This window comes from Oratosquilla oratoria, chromosome 39 (genome assembly GCF_046742065.1).
Source record: "Oratosquilla oratoria isolate Oo_2021 chromosome 39, ASM4674206v1, whole genome shotgun sequence".
Taxonomy (NCBI): domain Eukaryota; kingdom Metazoa; phylum Arthropoda; class Malacostraca; order Stomatopoda; family Squillidae; genus Oratosquilla; species Oratosquilla oratoria.
Window position 1 is genome coordinate 46,284,960 of NC_134815.1, and position 10,458 is coordinate 46,295,417.

Here is a 10,458-nt window from a genome sequence, read left to right on the forward strand (position 1 = left end):
TCTTGTTTTATATTGTTATTTTTTGTCAAATATCTGTATTCCCTGAAAATGTCAGTATAGACGAAAACGTGTGGAAATGAAGAACGCGGCTCACAGTGGTTATCAGTAATTTTGATGTTTACGTGTTTTTATGAATATTTTTTTTGTATGTATGTATATATGCACATATACAATTGTGTGTGTTTGTGTATTTGCTTTTCAAAAGTCTTTATCAGTTTGGCGCGGAGTCCAGACGACGTCAGGAAGAATTTGCCGTTACGTTCCCGGCATTGGTAGCAGTTGTCAGACAACCCGTTGGGAATATTTTATAATCATTATTATAGACAAGCCGCGGGCTTCGCCCTTCCCGGCTTCGCCGGTGGCTTGGCTGCGCAAACAGCGGCCTTCGGCAGCATCGCTCCGCGCTCTAATCCCACGATAGGGATCCCGTGCTGGGGATCCCGTGTTGGGGTTCCGCCGCGAGGCCAAGGCCGAGGCCGAACCCAAGGGACATTTTTTCCTGGTCAGTTCAAGGGAACATGGCGACCACTGAGGACTTGCGACCACTGAGGACTTGCGACCACTGAGGACTTGCGACCACTGAGGATTTGCGACCTCTGAGGACTTGCGACCACTGAGGACTTGCGACCACCGAGGACTTGCGACCTCTGAGGACTTGCGACCACTGAGGACTTGCGACCACTGAGGACTTGCGACCACTGAGGACTTGCAACCACTGAGGACTTGCGACCTTGGAGGACTTGTTACCTTGGAGGACTTATTACCTTGGAGGACTTGTTACCTTGGAGGACTTGTTACCTTGGAGGACTTGTTACCTTGGAGGACTTGTTACCTTGGAGGACTTATTACCTTGGAGGACTTATTACCTTGGAGGACTTATTACCTTGGAGGACTTATTACCTTGGAGGATTTATTACCTTGGAGGATTTACAACCTCGTAGGACTTGCACCCTCGTAGGACTTGCACCCTCGTAGGACTTACGACCTCCTAGGACTTGCAGCCTCGAAGGGCTTACAACTTCGGAGGACTTGCACCCTCGGAGGACTTGCACCCTCGGAGGACTTGCACCCTCGGAAGACTTGCACCCTCGGAGGACTTGCACCCTCGGAGGATTTGCACCCTGGGAGGACTTGCACCCTCGGAGGACATGCACCCTCGGAGAACTTGCACCCTCGGAGAACTTACAGCCTCGAAAGGCTTACTGCCTCGGAGAACTTACGACCTCGGAGGACTTACAGACCCCCCTCTCCAAGACATGTAACATTTTTAAAATGTGTCACCTTTAAAATGATTTAATTTCTATTATTAGTAGATACTGGAAGGATAGAGAATAATGAGTTACATGGAAATTTTCAATGATTACGTAGACATAGTAGATATCTGGTAAAAAACTGGAGTAAAATATGTATAAAAAAGGCAAACCAATAAAATTAGAGACATTTCAACCAAATACCACCTTACAAAATTACACTCTTGTATAAATATTTTTATGACAAACAGACAATACTACAAATGTCAGGCTGTTAAAGCCACTCTTTAATGCTAGTAGAGGCCTTGCGAGTCTCCATTTTGGCTGTGAATTGTTGAAAATCTGGCTGATATGTTCACTATAAACCCACTATCGGATAAATAATAACGGAAGTACAAGGAAACTGTGTATTTCGACTACTATTTGTAGTCCTCTTCTGCTGAAGAAGACTACAGATAGTAGTCGAAATATACAGTTTCCTTGTACTTCCGTTATTATTTCTCCGATAGTGGGTTTATAGTGAACATTTACAAATGTGTTATAACATACCAATTTCCAACTGGCTGATATGTTGTCAAGGATGTGCAAATTAGCTCCGTCAGGTGTTGGTTTATAAGGATTGCACGGTGCTTCGACTTCAAAAAAAGAAATAAAAAAAGTGCACTCGGAAAGGGACCTTGGAGTGATAATCAGCAAAGACATTATACCGGATAGACATAAACAAAATAGTCGGTGAAACATACAACCTACTAAGGTCAATGAAAGTGGCATTTGAATACTTGGATGAAGAAATTATTAAAAAAATATTAATCACATTGATTAGACCGAAACTGGAATAGGCAGCGACACTATGGTCACCCAGTACTAAAATGAATATAAGGAAACTAGAAAGAATACAGAGAGCAACAACAAAGTTGGCACGAGCTCTTTCCAAATTAACATACGAACAAAGACTATCGAAATTAGAACTACCAACACTAGAGCAAAGAAGAGAAAGAGGTGATCTACTGACTATATTCAGAATTATGAAAGGAATGGAAATCCTTGACAGAAAAGATTTACTAAAAACTGACAATGGAAAAACAAGAGGTCATGAAAAGAAACTCAAAAAGGACAACTATAGAAGAGATTAGGAAAAGAATAGCTTCCCACACAGACTGCTGGATATCTGGAATAACTTAAAGAAACTGTGTGCAAATATTATTCAAGATTTTAAGAAAAAACTTGATGCTAAAAGATACAAAGACAGGTCACCACGAGCATAGCTACCTTCCCATATAATACAACTAAAGTTTTCACATACACACATGGTTGGCGCAGTTGGTAGTCACTGACTATCACTACGGCGGTCCGGGTCCGAATCCTGCCCAGGGCTGAAATAATTTGAGTATCACTCCGCTTCGAGTCGTTACTCCAACTCTCGTGGGCGGGGAGTTGGGTGTGTGTGTGCGTGTAAGGTCACAGCATTACCCATAGATCGGTCATACGAGCTCTGAGCTCTCTTCCGGGAGGGAAATAGCTATCGGTCAGTGGTCCAACACGTGTTCCAAAGACCAAGGTGAAGGTGAATCACACGACTCTTGGCGCAGTGGCAGAGTCCCGAATTCGAATCCCGCCCAGGGTTGAAATAATTTCAGTATCGCTGCACTGCGAGTCGTTACTCCAACTCTCATGGGCGGGGAGTTGTGTGTGTGTGTGTGTGTGTGTGTGTGTGTGTGTGTGTGTGTGTGTGTGTGTGTGTGTGTGTGTGTGTGTGTGTGTGTAAGGTTTTAGCATTACCCATAGATCGGTCATATATGAGCTCTGAACTCTCTCCCGGGATGGAAATAGCTGTCGATCACGAACGCGTGATCCACGACCATGGTGAATCACACGCGCGCGTGTGTGTGTGTGTGTGTGTGTGTGTATGTGTGTTAGTGGTATATCTTTTGTGATCTGTTTTGTTTGCCATCTCTTTGTAATTTAGTATTTCTCTCTTTGTATGTTTAGATGCTGAAGAGATAAATGAGACCTGAACGCCGAATATTTCTCCAACTCCCAGAGAAGGAAACCAGTAGAATCATATGTTCACTGTTCTTTTTGCGGCTTATTGGGACTTATGAACGTGATAAACTGGATACAGTGATCAACTTTGATCCACCATCTGCATTGCAGAATGCGCTATTTATGATTCAGCTATAAACTATCTCGAATATCTTAATGAAGTGTTTGGAAAACATTGTTTAGCTACTCCTGGGCAGGAAGGGGGATCTTTAGTTGCTTAGGAAGGGTTACAGCTTAGATGTTAATGGTTTACGTACTATCAGGCAGCGCCTGCCAAAAAAAAAAAAAAAAAAAAATGTACTATTGCTGATCTGTTGAAATCACACTGATATAATCTCAGAGCCTTAGGCTCTTCTGTATGCTACAACTAGGCTGAGGTTTGGATGTAACCTACTATGCTACTAGTGGAAAATATTAACGAAAAAATTCGGGGAGAGAACTTATGTGATAAGAAAATATACTGAAGGTAAAGGATGCTGCAGCTAGGGTGATGTTAGGATGTACTGTTCCACTAGTGGGAAGTATTTATGAAAAAAAAAACTATATGAGGGAAAGAACTTCAATAACAAACTGTTAAGAGAATATACTGAAAGTGGCAGTGGTCGGCAGCCCTTGCAGATAGAAGAGCTATTTTTAGATTTTGATAAAAATGTGCTGTTGAAGCTTCAATGAATTAATTAATAAATAAATAGATAAATAAGTAAATAAATGAATAAACATATAAGTAAATAACTAGATAAATAAACAAACAAAAAATAAATAAATGTAAAAAGTTCAGAATAGGAAAGACATTTCTACAAACCATGATAATTGGTGGTTACATATCTTTTCGAAGTTGAATATATATACATATACATACATACATACATACATACATATATATATATATATATATATATATATACATATATATATATACAATATATATACATATATATATACAGTCAACTCTCAATTAACGCGAGGGTTACGTTCCTGGAGACGTCGTGTTAATCAAAATCGCGTTAGTTAAACATATTTTTCCCATAGGATATAATGGTAATAGGGGGTGGGGGGGTTAGGTTCCTGGACACTGGGAAAGTCTTGCCTATATTGGGATTTTGTTACTCTGAACTTGAACAAACACAGTATCAATACATTTGTAGCTTACAGAAACAACAAAAACACACATTCTTTGTATTTATTTGTAGTACACAGTTATTTATTCACCAGCCGCTCTCGCCGCTCTCCGCCTCACTCGCCTCTTCCTCCGACTCCCGGACACGCGTAGAACAGAAAACGAGAGTTTACAATCTCTAACTAAATTATTCATTTTTCTGTAACAAATTTTCAAGCTTTTCTGACTTATAATCACGGTCTATACATTTAAAAATTAGTTTACCATTAATCGTGGGTTGGTGACACCGTTTTCTTTTTTGTTTTGGTGTAGAACAGAAAACGAGAGTTTACAATCTCTAACTAAATTATTCATTTCTCTGTAACAATTTTTCAAGCTTTTATGACTTATAATCACGGTTCATACATTTAAAAAATAGTTTACTATTAATTGTGGGTTGGTGACACCGTTTTCTTTTTGTTTTGGTATAGAACAGAAAACGAGAGTGTACAATCTAACTAAATTACACATTTCTCTGTAACAATTTTTCAAGCTTTTATGACTTATAATCACGGTCCTTACATTTAAAAATTAGTTTACCATTAATTGTGAGTTGGTAACACCGTTTTCTTTTTTGTTTTGATATAGAACAGAAAACGAGTTTACAATTTCTAACTAAATTATCTATTTCTCTGTAACAATTATTCATTTCTCTGTAACTTGTACACAGACACTTCCCCTTAAAGTGCGGGCTAGCTTCAGACTAAAGGGCCATTTACTTGGCCAAACGGTTTGCCAAACCCGGTTTGTCAAACAAGTGTTTAAGGTGGCGTTTGATCATGTGAATGGGGTATTTGGTTGTCAAACATGTTTGACAAACGTGTTTGACAGCCAAACATCCCATTCACACGGACAAACATCACTTCAAAGACTTGTTTGACAAACCGGATTTGACAAACCGTTTGAACGTGTAAATGGCCCTTAAGATCAAAACAGAGCGCGGGAGACTGACCGCGCGGAGGCCCTCTCTCTCAGTGCTCTTACCGCCAAATTAAAATCGTGTTAAATCGAAATTGTCGTGCTATTTAAAAAATTTCCTTAAAAATGAACTCGTATTGAATCGAAAACGCGTTAGTTAAACTCGTGTTAATTGAGAGTTGACTGCATATGCATATATACTTATATATTTCAAATTTACAGGATATGACGTCTTCTTTTTGACGGAATAATAATTTTGTAAGAATTTTCTAGTGACTTGAGAAGTGCCGCATGCGGCTTCTTAGCCGATAAGTTGCCGACAACCGGTATAGGCCTCCTTTGACCTGTAGACTAATAGTGAAATAATAATTCAGTCTCCATTTACAATAAGTTTCTTTACAAAATATGACCTTGTCTCAGGGTGAACAGATTTCGAAAACTGGAGTTCGGGACACCTAAAATGGAGAGGTATATGGTTAATGTGTACCGGCTATGTGAAGCACACAAAACAAGCTCGCAGCTCCAGGACTTATTTTTTTTTTCACTTGCTGTAAAGAGATGTGTCCATTGTATATTTCATTTTAAGCAGCAATGTATTACATGTTGAAACATTACAACTTTACAGTAATGTATATTTTGTAGGTTTAACAGGATTGTAGAAGTAAAAGTGACTTACCGTGATATACTGAGTTTATTGCAGAAAAAATGCAGATGATGAAAACGTTTTCATAATTTTAGAAACAAAGATTAAATTCTTTGTGGCTAGTCGGTTATTTTTAATTGTCATATTTTGCAACCGGTAACAACTACTTTTAAGAGTTGAGGTTTGGTTTGAGTATATGTGATGAACTCTGCCAAATCCGCTCAGTGCTCATATATATATATATATATATATAATTTCACTCAGATGGTGTTGATTTTGAATTAATGTACCAGTAAAATGTAAAAAAAAAAAAATAAAAAAAAAATACTCAGATATTGTTGATTTTGAATTAATGTACCTGTAAAATGTAAAAAAAAAATCTTAAATTTTCAATATGGACAAAAAACGTCCCGGGGAGGGTCGATACGGGACGTGGGAAAAATTATCTAAATACGAGACGATCCCGTATCATACGGAACGTCTGGTCACCCTGCCTTGTGTACAGACATCCCCACGTACAGTACAGGGTGTAGGGACATAACACACATTTAAAATTTGATTCAGAGAGTAGCTATGAAGCGTAAAATAAATGTGTCGAAAGAGCATGAATGAGTGTTGCATAGTGTGCTTGGATGATTGGTCTGGACGTGACGTGATTTGTAACGTGTGATTGATGCGTGATTCTGAGAGGAAGTAAGAGGGGATTTAACGGTTCGTCGAACGCGGTTCGACAGACACGTGTTTAAAGTGATGTGTGAACGTGTGAACGGGGTATTTGGTTGTCGAACACGTTGGTTAAACCTCAAATACCCCGTTCACACATTACTTTAAACACGTGTCTGTCGAACCGCGTTCGACGAACCGTTAGACTGTTTAGACCCCCTCTAAGGGATAACAGTAGCGAGGGTATGTGTTGGGGGGCGGGGACGCAGGGAGGGGGCGGTCCCTGCGGGCCCGCCATACCCACCTCGTCGGCAGTGCGAGCCTAGACCCGGTGTAAATAAGAAGTGTCAATCATCCTCAAGAAAGTGATAATACTGCCTTTTCCCTGACCCGGACAAGTGTATAATTTAGCGAAATTCACTCATGGCTTCCGGATCGTGGCCCATGCAGCTATAGAACTGGTGAGTGTGAAAGAGATGATTTGTCACTTATAGTAACAATACGTAACATAAATATTGTGATCATGCAGTTATAATAATGATAATAATAACAGGAACAATGATAGTAATAATGCTATTATTAATAATAACAATAGTAACAGTAATTCTATCTATATGGCCAGTAATGTACACAAGAGACAGGTGCTTTAGGCTGGAAATTGGGTACTTCACTCTTTTGTATTATTTGTATTTGGCAACTATCCGGTAGGGTGCAACGCCTTTTTCCACATTATGATTTCTGAATGGTAAGAAAATGGAAAAAGCCTGTGAGAAACAATTTTTAATTAATTTTTATATATTTTTGTGAAGGGCACTTTTGGGGCACAGGGCAAAGGGGCAGGTGCTCGGGCACCCCTTCTCCGTACTGCTTCTCTTAAATTCCAAGTCTCCGCCTCATGCAGTGTCGTGGGTACAATCACACTTTCATAAAATCTTCTCTTTGCATCCATTCCTAGATGTCCATTTCTCATAACACTTTTCATTCCCCCAAGACATTAACTTGCTTCTCTCAATCTACAATTTACCTACACACCATTCCTCCATTTCCTGCCGCATACGACCCCAAATACTGCAACTCTTCCTACGTTATGCTGTTCCCTCTTAAAACTGTCCTGTACAATTTCTTTGAATATATATATTTCTTTTCGCCTCTGTCCCCTGTAATATGAAGAGGAAAAAATTCTGCCACCGAGTTTCCCATACAGGTAGTAAAAGGCGGCTAAAGTGGGACAGAGTGATAGGACTAGGTACCCTGCTTTTTGTAAAGTTATCATACGAGAATTCAAGGCATAAAAGGGTCTAGGACAGGGATTCTCAACCTGGGGTTCGTAGGGCGGTTTACAGGGGTACTTAGGTGACTAACGAAAAATTAATTAAACATTTAGTTCTGCACTCCTGCATGTGTAGTATCAATGGGTTTTGTTTTTGAAGTTAATGCTTAACTGATGAATAAAGTCATTACAGTTTGAACCATTTGATATCCATTGTGGTACCATTGTATATTTAGTCTTAATATATTACCATTGTATATTCTGTGTCAGGTTAATGGAGGTATGGGTCAATGGTCTGATGACTCTAGGGGTACGTTACGGGAAAAAGGTTGAGAACCCCTGGTCTAGGGGAATTCCAACAAAAACCCTAAGATTTGAGTCATTAAATGTGCATGGGTGTGGTACAGGTGAGAGTAAAAGGGAAGAAATAGGTAGTATGTTTGTGAGAAGATGAATGTGTTAGCATTAAGTGAAACTGAGTTTAAAGGGAGGGATGATTTTGAGTTTAGGAGTGTGGTTGGGTGTCGGGAGTGAGGAGGAGATGAGGCAAAGAAGGGAAGGCTTTGCTATTAAGTGATGACGAAGGAAAGCGTGTGGTGAGGTGGAAGAAAGTATCCTCAAGGTTAATGTAGATGAAGGTGAAACCGGAATGGGAGGTATGGGTCTTTGTAAGTGCAAATGGGACTGGTGGTGAGAAGGGTGTTGAGGAAAGGGAGGCTTTTTTATTTTGAATTAGTGCTTAGAGTTTTAGGAAGAATGTCAATGTAGTAGTATTTGGGAGGTCTCAATGATTGAGTAGGGGATGAATCAATAGATGGTGAGGCTGGGAAGTTTGTAGTGTCGGGTAAAAATAATAGTGGAGAGTTGATGATAGAAATGTATTTAGAGAGTTGATGATAGCTAATGTAGTGTTCAAGAAGAAATTCAAACATAAGTATATATGGGAAAGGGTGGTGTATGGAAGGGTGGTTGGTAAAGCATTAATGGACTATGTAGTGGTACCCAGAGGAAGAATGGGAAGAGTTCTGGATGGCCATGCTCTTAGGGGAAAATGGGGGAATATTGGATAATTTTTTGGTGGAAGGTAAATTGAGAGTGAAGGATAAGTGGAGAAAGAGGAAAAGGGCAGAAGTTAGAGAGGTGCTTTGAATGAACTTTTTAAAGGAAAAGGAGTAACAGAAGCTGAGAAAAGTGGGTAGTGGTGAAGGATAGAGCAGAAGAGGAATGGGGGTATTTCAAGGAAGAAGTGAGAAAGTATGCAAAGGTGGTATGTGGAACAAGGAGGATGGGGGGAATAGAAGAAAGAGTAGCGAGTGGTGAGATGATGAAATGAAGAGGGTAGTAGGAGAGAAGCCAGCATTTAGGGATTGGTTGGAAAGTAGGACTTGGTAAACATATGAGAAGTATAAAGAAAAAAGAAGAGAAGCAAAAGATAAGATAAAGAAGGCAAAGAGGAGAGCAGGTGTAAAATGGGGGAGGAGTAGAAACATGGAACATAAGAGAGGAGTTTGAATGTATTTGAGATGAGGTGTTTGAGAAGTATGATAGGGGTTACTAGGCTGGATAAGTGAGAAATGAGGAGGTGAGGAGGAGAACAGGAGTAGAAAGGGAGTTGGGAGATAGGGTGGATGAAAGAGTATTGGGATGATTTGGACACATGGAAAGAATGAGTGAAGAAAGACTAGTAAAAGAGCTGTGGAAGGCAGATGTGGAGGGAGTGAACATGAGGGGGTGACCTAGGATGAGATGGATGAATGGGATAAAAGGGGCTTTGGGGAATGTCTGTTGAGGAAGGACGGGAGAGGACAGAAGACAGGGGTGAATGGAGAATGGTTGTATATGGATGATGTGATGCATGAGGTGGAATGGGTGGGAGATGGGGGATGAGGGAGTATGTGTGAGAAAAATTTGATGCAGTCCGAAGGGATTTCTCCCCGTCTTCTCCTTTTCTGCATGAGGGGATGGAGAGGGGGGTCACCGGTTTAATGAAGTGGCCTTGCTGTGGATGTGCTGTGTCTTGTGACACTGCTTCTGACCCAGGGCAGTGGACAAGATGCAGGGATGACCTGTCATCTAGGATGTGTCAAGATAAGAGGGAGGGGAGTTGAGTGTGATAGGGGTGGGATTGGTTTTTATGCATTTGTTTTTTGGCTACCTCCCTTATAAGGGGAAAAAAGCCTTTGGTGTATGTATATGTATGTACTATTATCAATGCATACATATACTAAAGGCTTTTTCCCCCTTACAAGGGAGGTAGCAGAAAAAAAAGGCATAAAAAAGACTCCCACCCATTCCATCCCCAACATACTCCACTCCCATCCACCCCCTTCCATCTTAACACCTCCTGGATAATGGGTCATCCCTGCATCTCGCCCACTGTCCTAGATCAAAAGCAGTGTTGCAAGTTACACCACATCCACAGCAAGGCCGCTTCATTAGATTGGTGACAACCCCCTCTCCATCCCCTAATGAAAAAAAGGAGAAAATGGGTAGAAATCCTTTTGGGCTGCGTCAA

At 40.4% G+C, this 10,458-nt stretch overlaps 1 protein-coding gene across 1 annotated transcript in view; it reads left to right on the plus strand.

The window, feature by feature from the left end:
• The first annotated feature begins 6,785 nt into the window (after nt 1-6,785).
• LOC143020399 (uncharacterized) overlaps nt 6,786-10,458 on the plus strand; it is a 466,948-nt gene continuing 463,275 nt past the window's right edge. The window contains exon 1 of the mRNA XM_076176822.1: nt 6,786-7,134. The gene's annotated coding sequence lies outside the window, so the exon portion shown is untranslated. The remainder of the gene's footprint in view (nt 7,135-10,458) is intronic.